This window comes from Melozone crissalis, unplaced genomic scaffold (assembly GCF_028551555.1).
Source record: "Melozone crissalis strain CALT ecotype California unplaced genomic scaffold, PUWL_Pcris_2 ptg000035l_1, whole genome shotgun sequence".
Classification (NCBI taxonomy): Eukaryota; Metazoa; Chordata; class Aves; order Passeriformes; family Passerellidae; genus Melozone; species Melozone crissalis.
Genome location: NW_026535813.1, coordinates 8277772 through 8296000, shown reverse-complemented (window position 1 = coordinate 8296000; position 18229 = coordinate 8277772).

The following is an 18229-nucleotide window of genomic DNA, read 5'->3' as shown; positions in this document are numbered from 1 at the left end:
GATGGACTCATGCCAACAGAGTGAAAGGCCCAGTGGAAGAACCCAAAGAATGGACTGTAATATCCAAACCAGGTGTGATGAGATTGACTCTCAAGCAGAGACCAAGACACAACCTGAGAAACAAGATGCTCAAAAAAGTAGAGTCAAGCTTTCAGCAGCCAGCTCAAGAACTGTCTTCCTGTTTTAACTGGCGAGAATTGCAAGCATCTGTTGAGGGGAAATACACAAGGGACTATTGTAAATCAAAGACGACTCCAATGAAGGGGAGAGAGAATGATGCATCTGACTCCATCATCAGAAGGCTAATTAATTACTTTATTATACTATATTATGTACCCTGCATCTAGACTGAATCTGCCGTGCACTCACTCTTGCTCGCAGCTGCACAGAACTGCACTCATCTCCGATTCTCTCGTTACTGTCTCGTGACAGTCTGACACACACACACACTTGTTGGCCCTGATAGGCCAAGGGAAAAAAACATCCTCACTTTGGGTAAACAATCTCCATATTGCATTCTACTTTAGCACAACACAGTCACAGCAAGCAAGATAAGAATTGTGTTTTCCTTCTTCTCTGCTTGTCTCACAGCTTCTCTCTGTTTAGAGGGCATGTAAATACCACAAGGGACTGTAAAAAGTAATGAGACAGTTTCCTTAAGAACCATAAGTAAAATAAGACAAAGGAAGGGGGGCAAGACTGGGTCGACCTTTTGTTTACTACCAAGAAGACTCCCTAGCCCTGCTGCAGGTAGCAACCCCATAAGCATGGTAAGCTAGAGGCAAAAAGGCCATGTCAGACCTCTATTATTCCTCAACTGTCTTTTAATACAAAAGAGACTGGAGGGCAAGACTGAGTTGCCCTCTCTACTCACCACTAAGATATACCTACCATGGGTCGAAAGATGTGGGGATTTTAGTTTGAAACTGGCTGGAAACACCAATTTTGTGTAGTTGTTTGGATTAATTAATTTAAGATTTCCTTAATTTTAATATTTCCCTGCTAATGTACTAAAGATTGTGGTAGGTTTCAGTGCTGGTCAGTCACCAATACACTCATTTTCTGTTGTGAGATAGGATTAGGAGAAAGGCAAAGCAGGCTCAAAATTTTAAAATGGTATAAAGGAAATTTTATTAAAAGTAGCTAAAAGAAAAAAAAATAGTAAGAATCAAAACCAACCCTTCAGAACACTTCTCCCTTTACAACCCTTTTTTTGTCCCACTGATAATGTAAAGAAACAAACTCTAAAATTTTCAGTCAGTTTACTACCTCTAAAATAGTCTTTCTTCAGTTCACTTAGGGACAGTAGTCCCTCTTGTTAAGGTTATGGAGGCTTCTCCACAAGAGGAATAAAACCAGTTTTCTCATGGTTCTTAATTTCATCATGAATAACAGCCACCCAGGGAACCCTGCCATTGTGAAGTCCTTCCCATTACTACAAGCTTTCCCACAGCTTGTCGATGGGTCATGTCAACTCATGGGGTATTGTTTTAAAGATGAGCTGTTCAAAGGCAAAAGTGCCCATTATCTATTTCTAAAATAATCTTCTTCCCTGGGAACAGAGATATTCTCCTGGGGGCTCTGGACTACTCTTCTCTCCTTCTCTGTTCAAACTTCTCATGGGATCACAGCTACTTTAACATCTGCTTACTTTAACATGGAGACCTTTACTTGATAGCAATTTGAACACTTTCATCTCCCCATAGTTTCAGGTCCCAGGGGCAGGTAGCAATTTATTGGGAAGTGTTTTACAAGTGCAATTAAGAATAGGAGTTATGTCAGAAAATGGGAAAAGGACAGCTAGAGTTTTAAAATTAGGCCAAGATGATGAAGGAAAAAAAAAAGCAGCAAAGAAGTTTGAGTTGGAGAAGGAAATAGGGGAGGATTAAATATTGACCCCATAAAGGTTACAATTGAGAGAGAAGATTGTCCCATACGTGTACGTCAGTATCCTGTATCTTTAGAAGGACGGGAAGGTTTGAAGCCAGTAATAGAAGGACTAATAAAGGATGGGACATTAGAACCTTGTATGTCTCCTCATAATATCTTTATTCCCCCAGTAAAGTGTGATGGGAGTTATAGACTAGTACAAGATTTAAGGGAGGTTAATAAAAGAACTCAGACTCACTATCCAATGGTAAAATATCTTAGACACTTAATAAATAAAAGTAGCTGGAAACCCAACCATGAGAAAATTGCAAGAATTTTATTCCTTCTCCCTCCCTCTTTAAAGAGGGAGATCAGAAAATTACCTAGATTATTGAAATATTTTAGATTATAGATTGAGGGGTACACACAGGTAGCAAAATTTGTGTATGAAAAAAAATTGACAGAAGGAGAGGATATAAAACGGACCAAGGAAGATATTGTTAAATTAAAAGAGTTAAGTTAAAACTAGCCTAAGTACCAGCTTTAAGCTTACCCTTGTTTGAAAAATCCTTTATCATTTATGCATAAATACAGAAAATGGAGTAGCTCATAAAATTTTAATTCAGGAGTGAGGAAGAGTAAAAAAATATCTAGTAGCTTATATATCAAAGATGTTAGACCCAGTAAGCCACAGCTAGCCAGTACGTACTTAAGTTATAACAGCTACTGCAATCCTAGTGAAAGAAAGTTCTAAGCTTACTTTTGGAAGTAGATTAGTTAGGTTCGCCTCGTACCGTCTGAGGTGCGTTGAATAAAAAAAAAAAAACAAACAGGTGAGAAGAAAAGAAAGAGAGAAGTTGAAGTAGGGGGCTGATTAGCAAACTCTGAGATGTTAGAATATGGAGTGATGACATCTCGGTGCTAGAAGAGAGCAGGAATGTGAATGCGGGTTTTTTGCATGAAAGGCAGGGAACTGTCTTAACACATGATTGTTAGGAGGTTATTCAATGCCAAACTGGGGTCCAGAAAGGGTTTAGCAGAACGGGCCCTCCTTGAAGAGAAAAGAGGATAAGTTGACTAGAGAAAGAAAAAGAATGTCAGGAGCACCTGGGGACGCCAAGTTTGGGGTTGTCAAGGTTGGGAGGTGTCTGACGGCTCCCTATGAGCGGCAGGGTCTCGGGGGCTTGGGCAGGGATCGATCCATGGAGGTGACCCGGCAGCGGTTCTGGCAGCAGAGGACACAGGTTTGCCAGCCAGGAGCGGGCTGGCTCTGTGGCGGAACTGCTGGGGTGGATCCCAGACTGTCGGGGTCCCAAGTCCAGGATGGCAGGGTCGGCCCTGGTAAGTGGGCCGAGAGAGAGAGAAGGAAAGAGAAAGAGGGGGCAAAAGAGACCCAAGGCATGCCCCCAGGGTCCCCATGCCCATGGCTCTTCTCCCCTGCTCCGGCCCTGCAGCCAAGTGGCAGCACCGGGGGAAGGGCGAAGAACGGCATTGACAGCATAACTGTGAAAAGAAGGGGAGGGAGGGGGCTAGCACTAAAAGATAAAATCAAAGCAGATTGATGACTCTCCAAACCTCACAAAGTGGTTTGTTTTTCTTAAGTAAGAAGTTTTTTGGTTTTTTCTTTTGTGTGTTTTGTTTGCTGTTAAAAAGAAGTTTTTTTTTTCCTGAAGAATGGGTTTGTAAGGCTAAAACAATTAAATGCTGCCCAAAAAGTAAAAAGCAATAGATATGATTCATCTCGTGTTAAAATTGGTCTAGCTTTTCTTATTTAACTAACTGTAACTCACAGAAAGAAGAATTTGCCTCTGCAGCTATTAGCACAGCTGGATAGAAGAAGAAGAGGCTGCTGTGGAGAAAGTTTTTAGCTAAACCCAGAAAGTTTGGAAGAAAAGCGAATGGTAAAAGTTAATGCAGTATTGTCTTTCTTTTATTACTATACTATTAAAAAGTCCTTTCCAGGTACTACTGAAGCAACAATCGGAATCACGGAAAGAGGGTGAATTCATACCAGCAGAATAAAAAGACTTGTGAAGAAACCTGAAGAATAGACTATCACATTTAAACCGGGTGATACCAAACTGACTTTCCAATGGGGACTGAGTGGTAATAGTTTGGAAAAACCCAAATGATCCAAGAAATGTACAAAGAATAACACTGAATTAAGAAGTAAGACAACGTTTATAGCACTGGTTTCAAGCACTGCTTGAATAAAACATCTCCTTTGGGGAGGAATACTTCAGATAGAAGGATCACGACTGTTTTTGCATTCTGACCTTAGCCTGAGAATTGAACAGGGGAGAAGGGGAATTACCATTTCCATCAGTAAGCTTTATTTGATTCATTCCAATACTGGACATGCTAGCTGGGTTATAAGTAAATGCTTGAATTGTGATAATAATTAGTATTGTAGTTCACAAAATTTATGCTCTTATTGCAAAAAGGTGTAAAAGTAATAACTTTGTTTTGTGGATGGGAATTATTAGTGCCTGTTGAATGAGAGATACCTGAGGAATGGTAGGAGACCACAGTTAAAGGTGTCAAAAACAATTTGCCTGGAAATTAGTTAAGAGAAAGTGACAAGGAAATAGAGGGCAAGACCAGATTGGCCTCTGTATTCACCACAAAGAAGATCAAATACACCTGCTGTGGGTTGCAACCTCACAGGCATGGGAGGTGGGAGTATAAGACATACTGGACCTCTGTTATTTCTGTTTCTGGCACTCATTTGTTGTCTTTTCCCTCTCGGGATACCAGCAAGATTGTGTCACAAATGCTACAGAAAGCATCATATGGAAAGAAACCAAAGTTCCTCTTTTATTACACACACCTATGTCAACAGTCACTGCTATAACCCATCCAAATTAAGAACTTGTAGGCAAAACGGAGTAAATTATTGGATTACAAGAAACTTAGGAAAAAGTGGTAATAGATTTGGAATGGAATGTCCAAAAGGAGAGAGATGGATTTGTTTTACATTTAATCTTGAAGATATGGTTCAAGATTTAGTAAAAAAAAAAAACAAATAGTAAAAGAAAAGGTAAAACCAGCACAGCAATTTAACTCTGTATTAACCCCAAATTATCTATTGAGTCGTATTACGAGACTCCAAGCAGTTATAGAAATGACAGCAAATAAAGCCACCCAGGCATTAAATATCAAGTCAGCTAAGCCAAACAAAACCTGTAGTGTATCAGAAGAGGTTGGCTTTAGACTATTTATTGACAAAAGAAGGGGGTGTTTGTGGAAAGTTCAATATATCAGATTGTTGAAAATTGATGACCACAGAAAAGTCATTCTAGCAAAAGCAATAGAAATCAAAGAAGAAAAAAATATATATGCATATAATAACCCAAGTATCAGTCCAAAAATTAAAAAAAAATGTTAAAAACCTAGCTGGTGGGGTAATGTATTAGAAGAAATTAAGATCTTTCATTTTATGTGTTACAACTGTTTTTATATTTCTTCCTTGTGTAATCCCCTGTTTTATTTTGCCAGCATAGTCCAGAAGATGCAAATAGATAAGAAATATTGCTCAAGCCAAATGATTTACAAAGAATAAGAGTGGGGATTGTGAAAAATGCATGTATTTTATGATTGGCATTTTGCAAATATTAAAATGAATATTATATGTGTTGTGTTAGAAAGTAATGCTGTATTAATTCTCTTAAGTACTGTGTTAAATATAGTTTTAGGTTATAAAAATTGTTAAAATAGAAACTATGCTATGTAGGATACTTTTTCAAAAAAGAAAGGACTTGCAGCGAGATAGCAGCCTCAAGACACCTAAATCATTCAGAGAAAAAGAATTTATTGCTCTCTTATCAGAAGAAACTAACTACTTCCTGCCTCGAAGGCGCTGTTAGGATTCGGAGGAAGAAGTTGACGGATGACCAGACAGAATCCTGTATTTGAATGGAATTTATGCATCATGTATGAAGTGTATGAATATGCAACAGGCTATTGCTTTTAAGGGTTAATCCTTTGTTAACGGGTGTCCTTTTACAGGCTCATGCTGCCCAGAAAAAGGTACCTGGACGTCCATAACTCTTTGTATTTGTTGTCTCATATTGTCCTAATTCAAATTGTCCAAATTATTATTACTCTAATTGTATTACTATTTTTATAACAATTTAATTACTATTAAACTTTTAAAATTTTAAAAACAAGTGATTGGCGTTTTTAACACCAAATAAGTGTGTATAGGGAAAATCTGCGATTTTTTCTTTCTTTCTCCGGTTACCACTGTCCTTGCCCACATCAACATAGGCTAGTATGACTCATTCAAGAGAGATAAAAAAACCGTTTTTTTGAGTTAATTGCTTGAGCCAAATGACTTAAAGGACAGGAAAAGGGGGGTTTATGATAAATGAGTAATGAAATAGCTGACTCTCACAATTAAAGGGCAAATATTATGTATATACTAAGAAAAATTTTATAGATTTATAGTTATTTCCCCCTCCTCATTTTGCATTGTTCTCATGGGATGTCCGGGGAAGCTGGGGCTTTTGGGAGGGTCGGGTCATTACTATGGCAGCATCTGACCTCCAATCAAGGTGTCAGGAAGTGATCTCCACCACTGGACAGCGAAGAAGGACTCAGAACTTTGGGAGGGGCCAAAGAGTTAAAAGGGGGAACATCCATTGTGTGGACGAGCACATGGTGGGGAAAATCCTTTGCTCCCAGTGCTGTGTTTATTTTATCAATTCAGTCTTCTGTTGTAATTTTGAGAAGATGTGCAGACCCTGAGAGGCCTTCCCTGGGTTAGAGAGACACAAGAAGCTTCCCTCAAAAGCTATTAGACTGCATTGGCTCCTTCCCTTGTTCCTATGTCCCTCAGCCACTCCCTACCTATTACCCCATTGGCCTCATCTTTGTACTGCCCCGATGCTACCATTCAGCCCCTACCTCTCGATACACAGAAACCTGGACTCTCCCCATGAGTGATGCCCTTGGACCCTGAACATCTTACTTTGCGGCTGAATTAAACATCTGTGGATACAATGCAAAGGCTCTCTTTGCTTCCTTACCCTGGACTTTATTAGCAACTATTTTGGCTGCAACAATAAGGTTTTATTAAACATTTTAAAATTCTTGAAAGTGAGTAGCATTTTCTCACAAAAGTAAATTGTGGTCTGTTGTCACAGACATCTTTTGTGAAAAATCCTTTCTTTAGGATTTTTCCCTCTTCTGGAGGGCTGAGGCCCCAGAAAGAGAATGTAAACAATTGTTATCTGCTGCTGTGGAATGCAACAGGTGCACCTGTGATTGGCCCATGTTGCATGTTTACAATTAAGGGCCAATCAGGGGCCAAGCTCTCTGGGACAGAATCAGAGAGAGCTCCTTTGTTGATTCATTCCTTTTCTATTCTTAGCATAGCAAGCTTCTGAACTTTTCTCTCTATTCCTTTTAGTATAGTCATAATGTAACATATACATCATAAAATAATAAATCCAGCCTTCTGATCATGGAGTCAAGATTCTCGTCTATCTCTTCACCCCTGAGGAACCCTTGCAAGCCCGGCAACAGTCTGTGAAATAAATAGGGCAGGAGATCTTGCTCCTTTTTAATGCCTTTATTAAACATCAGCTCGGGTGGGGAGAATGGACGGGTTGCGCACACGCTGTCGCTGCTCCCAGGAGTGGCACAGAGGAGGAGGAAGAGTGCAGCTATGTCCGCTGGCATGCAGGCAGAGCTGGGACTTCCATCCTCACCAGAGCACCAGGAGATTCCCGGTTTTTTAGTTTGACATTTGAGGTCTTCTTTCTAGCCAACATCCTTTTAGGTTAGGGTGAAAGGTAAAAAGGGTCTTAGCAGACACTGGAGTCCATTCCTCACCTCTAGACATCACTTAGATCTCTTAATTCCATGGTGGCTTGTTGTTTTAGGGGTTTTTCCTGCTAGATTTGGTGAGATGTTTCCACATTTGCATACCAGCCCCAATGTCACCTCCTCCTCACAGTCCCGGGTGCCATTTTCCAGGAAGTAGCAGGGTGATACTCAACAAAGGGGGATTTCTCACCATCAACAACAGGTAATTAAAGAAAAAAACTATTAACAACAGGTGATTGCAACATGAAATTATTAACAACAAATAGTTAAAACTCCAACTTAGCAGCAATTGGTTTAACCTGTTAACTCTGCAACTTTAAAAAAAAAAATGGACAACTGTTCTACTCATAACAGTGTGCACTCTGCCGCCAGAGGGACTGAGAAAAATGCGTTAGCAATGTCAGTTGTGGCAAACCATTTGGATGCTTTTGACTCCAGCTCATATTGGAGTTCCAGTATGTCTGGTACGGCAGCACTTATAGGTGGCATGACTTCATTCAGGCCCCGATAGTCTGCTATCAGCCTGCATTCCCCATTTGACTTCCACACTGCTCATATGGGACTGTTGAAGGGTGAGGGTGTTCTGCTGATTACTCCTTGGCTCTCCAGTCAATGAATTAGTTCACGGATAGGAGTTACAGAGTCTTGGTTTGTGCAACACTGCCACCAGTGCACTGTCCTGGTAGCAATTGGTACTTGTTGGTCTTCCACCTGCAGCAATCCTACAATGAAGGGATCTTCCCCCTGTCACTCCAGAGATCCAGATAGGTTCTGCACTCTTGTGCCTTGATGGCATAAGTGTACACTGTGCACCGATATCTACTAAAGTTTTATACTTTTGTGGACTCAGTGCCTGGCACATTGCCTAAAGCGATGAACTTCACCTTGGTCAGACCCAATACACATGGTGAAGCAGGTTGTTCCCCTGCAGGCCATGGAGGTCCATGGGGATGCAAGAATACACCCACAGCCTGTGGAGGAGACCCACACTGGAGCAAGTGGGTGACTGAGAGTAGGCTGTGAGCCTGTGGGAGGCCTGTGGAGAGAAGCCCACACCGGAGCAGCCTGTCCTTGAAGGACTGCATCCCAAAAGAGAGTGACCCATGCTGCAGCAGTTTGGGAAGGATTCAGACAAGCAAGGGGCAGTTATAGGACCCTTTGTAGGTGATTTAAAAGAGCTGATCAAGCAGCTCCTGCCATCTTGCCAGCTATTCAGGGAAGCAAGGTGTGGTCACAGGGACATTTGCAGGAGATTTAAAGGGTTCTAGGGAGTGTGGTATGGCAGTTTGCATGGCAGCAGGAGCAGGAAGGCACAACCCACTCCTGGTGGTGGGCTGTTACCGGGCTTGCAAGGGTCTTTCAGGGTGAAGAGATAGACGAGAATCTTGTTCTCATGATCAGAAGGCTGGATTTATTATTTTATTATATAAGTTATATTATTAATATACTATAAGGAATAGAGAGAAAAATTCAGAAGCTGCTAAGCTAAGAATCGAAAAGGAATGAATAACAACGGAGCTCTCTCTGATCTGTCCCAGAGAAAGCTTGTCTTTGATTGGCCCTTAATTGTAAACATGCAACATGGGCCAATCACAGGTGCACCTGTTGCATTCCACAGCAGCAGATAACTATTGTTTACATTCTCTTTCTGGGGCCTCAGCTTCCCAGAAGAAGGAAAAATCCTAAAGAAAGGATTTTCCACAAAAGATGTCTGTGACATTACACCCTTTTAAATTCTAATAAATTAAAAAGAAAAAATGCTGATGTGGAATGAACAGGGAATTCCTTCACCTGTAGAACATACAATACTAACATATCACTAAAACAATCATGCAATCTAAGAAAATGCAAAAAACAACGCAAAGAAAATTCAAGTCCAAGCATCTGAGTTTCAGGAACAGTCCATGGGGTGAAGATCTTCCTCTTGGACATATCTGAAAGTCCTTTTTGGTCCTGAAACAGGCTTGCTGCAGAAAAAGTCCATCAATAGCTATCAAAAACCATTGACAGTCATAAAACAATTTAAAACAATTTGAAACAACTTCTGGAATGTCCTTTTCTGGCCCTTCAATGCTTCAATGCTTCAGAGCTGCTGCCAGCTATTTCAATTTTTTTTTATTTAATTTAAATTTTTTTTCTTTTTTTTTTCTTTTTTTTTTTTTTTTGTGGTCGAAAAGAGCAGCAGCAGCAGAGCCAGAGAAAGGCACTGGGAAGCCCTGGCCCATGTACGGACCAGGAACCCCAAAGCTGGCCCATAAAAGGCGGGCCAGGACCGGTAGGGGAAACCACTACCCCCAAAGCCATCAGAAAGCCAGGCAGTGGGCCCGGCCCAGGGACTTCCTGAGCCCAACAGCCTAGGCCAAACCCATGAAGCAGCCTCTGCATTCCCACGGGCCTGCACCCTGCTGCCACTACAATGGCAGCACGGGTGGTGAGACGCTTCCTTTCCCCAAAATCACTGAGGCATGCCAGCAGTGAGGGAATAGAAGCAGCCCCAAAAATCCTCATCTCGGATCTAGGAATGTTTGTTTCCCACAGCAAAGAAGCCACGATCTCCTCCAACTGTGCCCTCTGCCTCTGCAATGCAAATGGAACAGGTGTGTCTCCCATCTGCCTCACGGCACCACCCCCACCGGGCTGGGGACCAAAGGCAGAACTTTCGGCAGAACACACCCAGCCCCTCACCGCTAGGGCACAAGAGGGCCGGCAGAGATGGCAACCTCCATGGGGCAGCAACTGGCCAACCACCCCCAACCCGCTGAGAATGCTGATCTTGAAAGCAGGCAGGCAGGCTGCCCCCCACCCCAGCTGTTGGGCCATGCCGGCTCCACAGAAGGAGCGGCTGAAGCCCTCTTCCCCTGTCCCAGCTCCCCCCGCAGGGGCAGCCCCGGGACAACCCGAAAAACTCGGGGGGGGGAAATCACGCTGGTTGCAGGAGCTGCCGCGACAGCTGCTGCCAGGAGCGGCTGAGACAGAGTAAAGATCCATTCTGAATTAGGTGAAGTGTCTAAGAAAGGTGAAAAGTCTGTGAGGCCAAAGCTGAAGGAAAAACTCGCATGCCGGAGACAGCAAGGAGACAGAGAAAGAAAAACAGAAAAGACCACAAGGTCGATTTGCCCCGACTTAGAAATTCCTTTGATAAAGAAGAACTGGTGCTAAATGTCACGCGGAATGAATATGTATGAACTTATTGTGAAACTGTATGCATATGCATTTGGAAGGGGGATAAAAGAAGACCCGAGGTCTTCAGAGGTACGCATGCCTCTTTGGGGGCTTGCGTCCGGCGCGCGTCGTAATAAAAGCATACCGGGCTTTACAACTTTTATAAAGTTGTGAGGTTTCTTCTTTTCTCCGCAAAACATCATGGCGAGCCAGGCAGGAGTTCTCTGTCCCCACAGGGGCAGGGGGGATAGACGGACCTCCAAGGCGCGCCCTAGGAGTTTTTCCTGGTGGGGCTCCGCTCGTCTCAACTTGCCACCTGCGAGGACAGACAAGGACCTGCTGGCCTGCGGAGGAAGATACGGTATGTACTGAGGGGCCCCTGGGGGAGGGAAAGGAGAGCAAGGGAGTAAACCACCCAGAGACGTCTGGGTTCAGCTGATGGAGCAGCTATATTAGAGACGGGGTTCATCGTTCTGATAGAGCAGACCGCAAGCGGTTCTGGGGGTGAGCCGGGTGAACCCGTGTATGTGTGTGTTGGGGGTTCATTGTTCTGATGGAGCAGAACTGCTGAGCCCGTGTGTGTTTTGTTTGTGTGTGTGTGTGATGTCCAGACACTGTGTTGCTGTATGGTTAATGTGTGCATTGTGTGGTCAGTGCACTGTGTTTGCAATCGTGCAAGTGTATAAGTGTATGGTATATAAAAGAGAGTAGATCTACAGGGCCCTACAGTGCGGGGGGGGGTCAGTACTACCCGTGTTTGAAGCAGCCGAATGAGGCCTGAGGCACCGGCTGCAGCAGGCTGTGGGGGCAGGGAGAGAAGTGCCCCGCGGAGAAGCGAGTGGAGGAATGTCAGTGATGGTATTTATTGTGTTTAAATGTAGTGATTTGTATAGATTTGGTACATTTTAACCGTGAGTATGAGCTCAGAGAGTTCCTTTGCCTTGGATGTTTGGACTTGATCTCTAGACTGTATGCTGTTATTTTGATTGTGTCCAGGAAAAACTGATGTGAGTAAATGCTGAATTATGGTATGCTGTGCTGTGTTGAGAAAAGCGAGAACTTTGAGAGATATGCCCTTTCCCAGTGATTTTGTGTGGTGATTTTCTTCCGCTGCATTGTGGTAATTTGATTCTCAGATTGTATAGTAGTGTTTGTGGAGATTTTAAGATTTTGTTGCAACAAGAGTGGCATTTTACATAGGAGAACTATAGTACGGTGATTTATGCTAAACTACGATAAAGCGAGTTAAAGGAATTCCAAGAATTCTCCCCCTCACAGCAATTCAAGCCTTGGCTCTAGTGAATTTGAGATAAAGGGGGGGTGCGGGTGCGTGTGTCCGTGTCAGTGGGCATATCAGAGTTTCGGCTGTGACTAGCACAGCCTTTTTGCAAAGCAGTAAAACAAGTGTAAGTAGGCACAGTGCTTAATTAGATTGTGCAAGAAGAGAACTAGAAAAGACTGATATTTTGTTTGATCAGAACATAGTGTCTATGTCACGTTTTTGATTAGCATGCTGTGTGAGGTGATAGTGGCTGTCCCCTGGGCACAGGGACAGCTCTGGCTGCCCCGTCTCCCCAGGGAACACGGGAATGGCCTGTGGGCAAAAGCTGGATGTGCAGGTATTATTGCAGTGGGGTGTTTATGAGAAACACTTGTATTGCTGTTTTGCTGTCAGGGCACATGCCCCGAGTGTAAATTAGAGATTTCTGGTCAAGCGGATTCAGAACCTAAGGTCTTAGAGCTTGTGTGTGGGAATCACATCTGATACCTGCCACCTGGAGCTGTGTGTGTGTAGGAGGAAAACTGAGAAACTACTGTGAAGGTCTGTAAAAAGGTTTGAGTGGAAGCGAGATAGGGCAAGGAGAAATAAATAATGAGAACTGACCAGAGCAAACAGGTTCCTAAATTAGCCCCTTTTGGGAGGGACTCACTGGGAGGAGGTTGCCAGTAAGAGCAGCTCAGAAAATAAAAAGATTTATAATACTTCATTGCTGTTAGTACTGTTTTATAATAGGAAGATAAATGGGAAAGAGTTTTTGTATGCTGAATAGTCTTTTTGTTTTAAGAAATCACCCAGAATGGCAAAGAGACTGCGAGATCAGACCGCCCTCTGGTCTTGGCCCTTGAAAAAGGAAAACAAGGCAAAGAGAAAGCAAATCAAACATGTTGTTCAGCATGCAGCATAAGATAGCAACGTATGAAATCAGGCAAGGATTATCATGCTGAAATGCAAAGCAATCACAGTTCGCAAAATGAGTACATATGATTTGCTAAAGGCTCCTCCCAAGGTAAGGGAGGAAGGGTAAAGATGACCTCCCCAAAAGGGAAGAATTTTTGTCGACACAAGGGCCATATATTCAGTTTTAATAAAGCTTTAGTACCTGTGGAGAATGTTTATGTTGTAGTGTGGGGAATGAACAACTAGCCAGTCTGAGAAGGCATACTTGTGCAAACCTTTAAAGTAACATGTGTACTATGCGTACCTAAAAGCTTTTGTACAATTCGCTCAATTTGCTAAACATTCTCAAATGAGAAAGGTTACTCTGGAGGCAAATGATACAAAGAGGTTAGGCTTAACATTAACAGACACTGAAATTAAAGACATTAGTAAGGAGATATTGGAATAAGAAAACAAGTGTTTTCAAGGGTATGGGCCTCTGCTGTACCAGGGAGAGTGAAAGATGCTCCCCCAGGAGCATCAAGCTTAAGGAAAGAACACAACTAGTGAGAACTGAGTAGTACCCTCAAAAGGAAGATAAGGAAGGAATCAGCCAAATAACTGATAGTACTGGATTAAGGGCTGTCAGTAAGATAACACAGAATTTATACCCTGTGGTAGCAAATCCATATACCTTACTAACTTGTTTAAAACCTGAGCTAACCTGGTTCACTATTTTAGGCCTAAGAGATGCCTTCTTTTGCCTCCCTATCCACGAAGCCAGCCAGAAAATTTTTGCATTCAAACTCAAGCTCACATAGTCCATGTGCCTGAAGGCTTCAAGATTCCCCACTCCGATTGGACAACAGCTTGCAAAGACCCAGAGTCCCAGGAAGCTCCACAAGAGGAAAGGAGGCTGTTGCAGTACTTGGACGATCTTCTAGTAGCTACTTGGATGAGGGAAGCAAGAGAAGCCTGGACGGTAAGCCTTTTGAATTTCCTAGGACTCCAAGGACGCAGAGTCTCAAAGAAAAAGGCACAGGTAGTGAAACAGAAGGTAATCTACCTGGGGCAAGAAGTGAGTGCTGAGCAGCAGACTTTAAGGCAGGGAAGCCCTATGCCAAACCCTGAAACCCCAGACAACGAAGGAACTCTGAACCTTCTTAGGCATGGTAGGGTAGTGCCAGCTGTGGGTTTATAATTATGGACTGTTCGCCAGACCCCTCTATGCTCTTATTGCCAATGGAAACAGAGATCTCCGGTGGACAAAAGACGCCACACGGGCCTTTCGCCAGCTAAAGAGTGCCCTCATGTTGGCTCCAGCTTTGTAACTTCCAGATGTAAGTAAAGCACTTTTTCTATTTTTCCACGCAAGGAATTGCCCAGGGAATATTGGCTCAGGACTTGGGCCCATACTGAAGGGCAGCTGCTTACTTCTCTAAGCAACTAGATGCAACAGCCAAAGGATGGCCAGGTTGCCTTGGAGCTGTAGCAGCAGTTGTGCTGAATATTCAAGAGGAACGCAAGTTTACCCTGGGACAAAAATGACTGTGCTGGTGTCCCACACAGTGTCCGCAGTACTAGAAGTAAAGAGTGGCCACTGGCTTTCACCACAGAGGTTTCTGAAATACTAGGCCATCATGGTAGAGCAAGATGATGTAGAGATAGTGGTGACTAATATTGTCAACCCAGCTTCTTTTCTCAGCGGAAAACAAGGAGAAGCAGTACACCATGATTGCCTAGAGACCATTGAAGCTACCTACTCCAGCCGCCCAGACCTAAAGGACACTCCTTTGGATGATGCGGAGCCCTGGTTCACTGATGGGAGCAGCTATGTTGCCAATGGGAAGCGACATGCTGGGTATGCAGTGACCACCTACAGAGAGGTAATCGAGTCTGGACCCTTACCAACAGGGACCTCTGTGCAGAAGGCTGAGATAATTGCCCTGACCCGTGTCCTGGAAAGGACAAAAGGGAAGAGAATAACCATCTACACAGACTCAAGGTATGCATTTGGAGTCATACATGCACATGGAGCCATCTGCAAGGAGAGGGGACTGCTGACCTCACAGGGAAAGAAGAGACAATCCAGCTGCTGGAAGCAGTTCAGCTACCTGAAAAAGCATATTAAGGCACACCAGAGAGTGAGCTTAAAATTGGAGGAAATGAGCTGGCGGATGGAGAGGCAAAGAAAGCAGCAAAGGGTGAGGTACAGATTTTCCTCGAAGGTAAGCCATAATACAATAATACTAATCAAAAGGGACGTACAACTGCAAGGGGTGGGCTACCATTGAAAGAGAGCTAGTAATCTCTTTCCGTTTTCGCGGTTACTAGTGAAGGAAGGGAACTAGAAAGCACACTAGGGCCTAACTACTTAAAAGCCTTTTATAGAGTGTGGCTCCTTTTTCGAAATGACCAAGGCTGCGAGTGATATAGAGTGCATTGAAATGAAGTGTTGACTTTGAAGCAGTAATTTGCACAGGCTTTCTAGAACACACATCTGATTGAAAGAATCGTTGTATCGTTGTCAGGAATTTATATGCCACTATCACTCAGGTAAGCCGACAATGTGATCCTTGCCTCCAGACTAACCCCAAAATACCCCCCCGGCCAAAACTCGGTCAGACTGGGAGAGGCCATGGGCCTGTACAGCAGCGGCAAATTACCTTTTCAGAACTCCCAAGGAAAGGGGGGTATCAGTATTTACTGGTATTGATAGATACATTTTCAGGGTGGCCAGGAACATTCCCCACCAGAACTGTCAAAGCTCAAGAGGTGACCAGATTATTTTTACAAGAAATAATACCACGCTTCAGAGTTCCAGCCACAATATCCTCAGATAAAGAATCACATTTCATTTCCAAAATAGTGGAACAGATTAGTAGCCATCTGGGCATAGATTAGGAACTTCACACCCCATACCACCCCCAATCAAGCAGCCAGGTGGAGAGAATGAATCATTTGATTAAGCAGCAAATCATAAGACTGGGGCAAGAAGTTAATCTACCCTAGCCCAAGCTCTTCCACTAGCACTATTGCAAATTCAAACTAAACCTTGAGCTAAAGGAATGCTGAATCCTTTTGGAATGCCTTATAGAAGACCATATAGAATACAAGGGGAATGTCCAGAATGTCCATCTACATGGTGGCATTAAGCAAACAGCTCAGAGTAATTGAGAAACATGTGGCTGTAACTCGGAGCAGGGAGTTAGATTGCCTGGGGATGATGTATATGTTAAGTCTCTTACAGAGAAGACTTCGGAACCACGGTGGGAGAGACCACTGCGAGTACTTCTCACCACCTTCACTGCAATCAAAATCAAGGAGCAGAATGCCTGGATCCATCACCCTCGGGTGAAGAAGGTCCAGAAGCCCCTTCAGGAGTGACACCAGGAGACAATGAACTGAGACTAAAACTTACTCGGGCAAAATGAGTATATTGCGGTTGGGAGTAGTTCATACTTTAGTTTATAGAATTGCTTTGTATGTAATTATAACTGAAGTTTTAGAACTAGAGAGTACCTCTATCCAAAGCAATGCTGAATGGCCTTGGTCCCTGGCATTTAATCAGTATACTGGATCCATGGGAAAACCTTCTGAGATAAAAGATTTAAACATATTTACTGTAGTAATCCACGAGAATCAGGTATGTGAGGAGCAAGAATGGCAGGAACAGGAACTGTGGACACTTCAAGGAATCTGAGGAGAAGAAATCAAAGTAAAGTGCTGGGTCATCAATAGGAGGGCTTATGAGAGACCAGATGTAATTAGTGTCTGAACCTCCCCTGGTGTATATGAACACCAGGAAGTCTGTGATAGCCTAAGTGAATCAGACTGTTGGTGTAATTTCACCTTGATACAGCCTGTAGAAGTGACCTGCCTTTGAGCTCGAATTACTATTCAAAGTGGACACTGCACTTTTTACCACAGCAGCAGGGCCTTATACACCCCATACTAGTTCAGACTCTACCCAAACTCCAAACTTGAACCTAACGTAGTAAAGAATGTGACTGAACAACAGGTATTATTCAATCCAGAATGGTCTCTCAAACGTGTAGAGCTGATAATGCAAATTAACATCTCAAAAATCCAACCAGCCTGCCCATCCTTCCTAAAAACTTCCTTTGAGGGCTGGACAACATGGTTACAAAAACAGGCATATCTCAGGATCAGAACAAGAAAGGAAGGAGCCAGCTCTCCTGGTGCTTAAAACCAGGAACACCAAGAAATCAGTTTCCTTAAGTCATTTTCTAAGCTAGTTGGCTGAACACCCAGGCAATAGCTGGTAAAGGGTGCTGAAGTGCAGCATTATTAACCCAAGCAAAGAAGGTGATTTACTTTATTTATAGCTATCCCTTTTCCTACTGAGATTTGGATCAGTGATCGTCCCAGTCTGAGGCAGTTGGATTCGGCTTAAAAGAGGTAGAGAGAGACCCCCCCCCGCTCAGAGCTCAGCAGCAGGCTGTAGGATTTTGAGCATCACTTTTGTGCTGAGTGTTTCAAGTAACAGAAACCTGATCCCAGTTTCTTCTGAGGCACTGCAATGAATTTAGGCTCTTCTCTCAGATTTCCCCTTCATTATTTACTTGAGGCTTGGACCTGCCCTGAACACAGTCCACAGCTTGATCTTAGCTAGGGGCAAGGTGGGTGAAGTTTTGTAGACCAGGAGAGACATTCCTGCTTGCCACAAATCTGGGAAATCAGGTGCTTTGGAGGGGGAAGGAGATTCCCTGAGGTCTCTACATTTCAGAACAAACATCTGCCTCAAATATGACCTAAACCTCTGTCAGATACACTTGTGAAGTGTGTCTGAATTTGCAGTGTGAGCCCCTCTGGCAGGGAGGGATGGTCATGGACAGAAAGCAGTTCCTGTTCCCCATAACAAACATCTAATTGGCATATTAGGGACAAGATTAGGAGTTTTAAATGGAATTGATTCAGAAATACTGATGAATAAACTGGCCACTGCAGCAGGTAGCCTAACAAAATTGAAGCAGCCTTTATAGTAATCTCTATTGGCATTAGGAACTAGCCAGTGACAGATTTCAAAAGTACTGCCAAAGTAAGGAAGTATGAAAAGGCCGGGGACCAAGACCACAAGTTAATAGTAGAAGCACTTAGTACAGTTCAAGATAATGTGTCTTTAGCTTTCAGTTGTATACAAGCAGAGTTATAGATGCAAGCAACAGCAGCTCTGATCATATGGGA